This window comes from Carassius gibelio, chromosome B3 (genome assembly GCF_023724105.1).
Source record: "Carassius gibelio isolate Cgi1373 ecotype wild population from Czech Republic chromosome B3, carGib1.2-hapl.c, whole genome shotgun sequence".
NCBI classification, from domain to species: Eukaryota; Metazoa; Chordata; class Actinopteri; order Cypriniformes; family Cyprinidae; genus Carassius; species Carassius gibelio.
Window position 1 is genome coordinate 15,533,624 of NC_068398.1, and position 5,112 is coordinate 15,538,735.

General features: G+C 33.7%; 1 long non-coding RNA gene across 1 annotated transcript; it reads right to left on the reverse strand.

Moving 5' to 3' along the window:
- Positions 1-2,831, reverse strand: LOC127952670 (uncharacterized). Its single transcript, XR_008153024.1, has 4 exons — positions 2,567-2,831; positions 1,743-1,842; positions 1,417-1,577; positions 1-1,029 (listed from the first exon to the last, which is right to left on the reverse strand). It is a non-coding gene; the product is annotated as an uncharacterized LOC127952670 (long non-coding RNA).
- Between the last annotated feature and the right edge of the window lie 2,281 nt (positions 2,832-5,112).

Genomic DNA, 5,112 nt, shown 5'->3' on the forward strand with positions numbered 1-5,112 from the left:
TGTATATTTTTTTTTTGACCAAAGACAAATATATTTACTAATCAAATGACGTGCTTCTAAAATTTACATTGTATATTACATTGTGTTTTAAAGTTAAAATTGTTCACATTTGTGTTTCTGTGATTTACCATTCTCTACCATTTGAACCCTAGGAATAAAAACAGAAATTATAAATTAATGAATGAATGAATGAACAAATAAATACATAAAGCATAATAAACATGCATATTTTTGTAAGGATCTTCCATTATTTATTGATATGTCAAACTCATTTAAAGACAACATGCCCAAATTACTACACTGCATCCTCTGTCACCAAGCTCGTTTTTGCCACCATAAAGAATAAAAAGGCAGTTATGTTGTAAACATTAACTATTTTCAGTATGCAAATGAAAATGCTTTTATTAAAAAACAAAACAGTAAATACAGTATGTCTTTCAGAGAACACTGGAAAAAGATCAATTTTATTAAAAAAATTAAATTGACCAAAATGTTATACAACACAATGTAAATGTTTCAAACTCACAAAAAAACACCATGAAGACATGCATGTCAAGTGTGCAATATCATCTATAAAACTCAATCAGCACAGCATCAAATAAACACTGATTGTCTGAACAATGGAAGACAGAGAAAGTGTTCAGGAAAAAAAAACACCTGCTAGCTTTGACAATAACATCATGAATTCACTTCATGACTGGAGCTAGGGGATGACTGTGTATGAATATCTCCTTTACTAAAACTCTTAATTAAAGTCTAAAAAGTTCACTGTATGAAGCTTGAAAAAGAGAACAAAATGCTTTATCAATACGAAAAATACTATTTTTAACTATTGTTTTCATCACTGGTTTTGTAATGTATTCATTATGAGCTTATAAATAAAACAAAGTTACATCTTCTGCAAAAATCAAACCACTGCAAAGTCTAATCACTGATCCAGGGACCATATCTGTGTGTGTGGGGGATAAAGAGTTAACGAGGTGAGTCCTTGTGCATGATGGAGAACTGCAGTGTTATCCTCAAACAATCCTGTAAAACAGAAATATTACATTACATTCAACTTATACATTACACTGTGTTTTGTTTAGACCATAAAAGCAGCCTCTGTAAAGATGCTGTAAAATTAAATGTTAAATGAATCCATTATTGAAAGCAAGTAATTAATAACAAGCTATAGTCATATGAATTCTTTTGATAGTGTCAGATGAGACCGTCCTGGGGCTTGTACAATATCATACAAGTGTTAAACTGGATTATTAAGACTGTAATGTGTTTAGTACAGTATGTGAAATATTGATAATTAGATATTAAAAATCTCCTTAAACACATAAGTGTCCCATAAGGCAGTGGCTCCCAATCCTGGTCCTGGAGAACCCCAACACTGCACATTTGAGATGTCTCCCTGATCAAACACACCTGATTCAACTCATCAGCTCATCAGTGAAGACTCCAAGGCAGATAAGAGAGACACCAAAACCGTGCAGTGCTGGGGTTCTCCAGGATCAGGATTGGGAAACACAGTCATCAGGTCATGAAAAGTTCGACACACACTCGTGGTCATCATGCTCACTCGAACACTAGGCCAAATACAGGAAAGACTTCAAATAAGTAATCAAGTGGTCAAGTGAAAAGATGGCAAGTATGGGTATTTGGACAGTGCAACAGTTTAAGAAACAACAAATGCTGTACAAATTATAACAGCAGGAATTTTTGATAAAAGAGACAAACTATCACAGACTTACTGCTGCATATATCTGCCTCCGCAGCTTTCTGTCTTCTCCATTTCTGAAGGAATCCCTCTCCAGAAACACCACTGGGCTGACTGCCTTTACGTCTTTTCAGCTAAAAATATAAATAATAAAAAAGGGGAGATAAAATAAAATTGAATTATATACAGAATGTTAATAATGATCTGTGAGCAAAATATTTATATATATATATATATATATATATATATATATATATATATATATAAACTGATATGAATGAACTGCAAGATGGAAAAATACATGTTTTATTATTTATTTTTAATTTGATTTTTTTTTTTTTTTGGATTCACATTAAAAGGTATTAAAAGCATGGTACAGAACAAATGATTACTGTGATATCTGTCATATAAAAGCACATAAAAACACTAACATTACAGTGATACAAACATAGCTGGTTTGGTGATTATTGTATTGTTGTATTGATTATTAATATATCATAGTAAAACTACAGTTACAGTTACTAATGTCCCATTTACTGTGTTTTAACTTCACATTTCATTTATTACTATTGTGTCGTGATTACCATGATTTTACTACAAATACAACTTACATCATTGATCCTGAAATTAATAATAATATAAAACGGATCGAAGGTCTATGGCACGTCACGTGACAGATAGAGTTTAATCACACTAATTAGCAGCTGTGTTCATTTATTTAAACGCAATGAAACTCAAAGACAGCCGCGGATGACCGATATAATACAGCGATTAAACATATGGCACTAATCTGATTAATAAAGAAGACAGAATACATTTGATAAAAGGCATTAAAAGAGCGTATATACGACTACTCACCCAAACTGTGGAACTGATAGCAAGTATCGCGCGATGTATGCTGAATGAGACTTCTTGAACGTGATTTCATAGCGATAAACATCTCATGTCCTCGTGTCGAATTTTGACGCCAAAAGTTTCCCACTGAAAGCAATGAAGGTCGTAGTGCTTCGATAGTCGACGCCGAGAGGCACATTTGGCGTCATAAAAGTGACGCTAGGGGCGCTTGACCATGCTTCGGTTTTTGACGCCTTTGGAGTGAGAATGGGTTGCTAATGTAGATGTAGTTTGCTGGTTCAGTGCTCAGTGCACACCTGTGGTCACTCTTCTCTTATACACTATATAAGAAATATCATTAAAACTGTGTTAGCCATTGATTTTAAATCACCCTGATAAAATGAACACAATCATGTTTCCTATAGAGTAAACGTGCAACACTGGAACATTTCACTTGACTGACTGTAAGTCTATAGCAATTGTTATTAGTGACAGCCCTGTCTTTGTGTTATTTTTTCCCCTATTTGAGTTTTCCATGTGTTTTTTTCCTTTCTGACTGTTGCTGTTTAAACCTAAAAATCTTCCACAATACAAGTATTTTTAAGGGTGCTTGCTTATATTGTAAAATTAATTGATCTCATAATATTTTTGTTTTAACTTGTTTAAGGCAAACAAAAGCCACTTTTAAGTATCAGAGTAATAAAAAAAAAAAAAAAAAAAAAAAAAGTAATGCTGCAAATCCTTACTTTCCTCTAACTCAGTGTTGATTGTTCACAGTTTTTATAATTATAATTATTATTATTATTATTGGTTTGGCAGTATTTTCATTAGTAAGTTGTACATTACAAAACTTTAATAAACAGAGCCATTTCAAGAGGGTCCTCACACCACCGGTGCTCAGGCCCTAATAATCATTAATATCTGATGAATTAAGTATTAATTTACACACATGATTATTCATTTACCCTTTTTGTTAAAGTATTAAACTGAATGGGAAGACATGCAAATAAAAAGGTTGAGAGTTTTATGAAAGACTTGAAACATTTATTTTGTGTAGTGAAAGGAGTACATTGTGATTGTGTGTATTGTGTTAAGACAATTGAAAATATGTTGAAATGTTTGAAAAGTGCACTTCTGATGATCTGTTGTGATATGAGTACTATATAAGAGTTTTGAAAATGTAACAGTTGCTTGTGAAATTGTACTAAAATGAATAATAATAATAATGAAGAAATTCAATAACTTTTAAAAACGATTGATGTAAACTGTTTCATTAGATTTTTCTTTTTAAACCAAAGTATTTGTTTTTAGATTGTAGTTGCCAATTACAATTTCCCTGACTGTATCTTATGAGATATTAAAAGGGCCACACAGAACATGGGGATTTAAACATTCAACATATACTTTCTGTTTTCTTCTTTCTGCTACAGGGCATTGATTCAGGTATCGCACCAGTTAGCACCTTTGCTAATCCAGCGGCCCTTTGTGATCGGGACATCTGGCTGTCCTCTGGGGTGGCCGAGGGCATTCCTGACTGGAGCAGATTTAAGCTGAACTTTAGCTGCCTCATTAGGGCTGGTGTGATGTGTGTGGACAGATGGCCTTGCTGGAGGGCTGCAGATCCACACTCCAGTGCCTTGTCACCCACTTTACACGTGTGTCAGCTCATAGTTGCTTTGGAGATAAGGTGCACAGTGTGCCTGTTAGGATCGGTACGCCTCATCAGCGTTCCTGTGACAACCGTACTGTTTTGCCTTACTCTCCAATGAGGGTCATCAGCGGGGTGGTGTGCATGTGATAGCTTGTCTATCTCTTCCGTTTTTTTCCCTCTTCTCACCTTCATGAAGTGTGAATTGGACAGATAACCACAACACCTCTCCTTTCAGGAGGCCTTAAATACTTCCCTAAATTGTTTTCTACAGAGATGCTGGCCCACCTGAAAGTGACCTGACAGTTTTTTTTTCTAACAACTACATTTATACACACACACACACACACACACACACGCACACACAAACAATAGGATGTCAATAGGATTTTCAAAACAGGGTCTGAAAACTAATTTAATAATTTATCATGAAATATCATAGAAGCATTATTTTAGATCACCCACACACAAGATACCCATACTGTCACTGTGTAATTGTTTGTGCAATCATTAAATTGTACAAAACATGTGATGCAGGTGTCTCTAAAAATAAATTTTCTATAGGAAAAAAAAAAAAAAACATTAAGAGCAATGAACATGCTCAGTCCCTTACAAATTGAATTGAATCGAATCATACTCGGCTTCACTTTCATAATCTAAACGTGTAATATTGTTCACCATTTTCCATAAAAGCTGTGCATCAATTGTAATGCAACAGTTACTTAGCATTTTGAGCATATGTATCAATTCATAGTTAGATCATTGTAATGAAATTATTGATTAGACACTCAATTCAGATGTAATGTGTGAACTACATTTTTAAATAGTTTGATGTTAAGTTGTGTCATTTTGTACCGGTGATTTTAGTTCAAAATGATTTTAGTTCAGGTTTATTGTGTTGTATCCAAGCATTTGGAAAAAG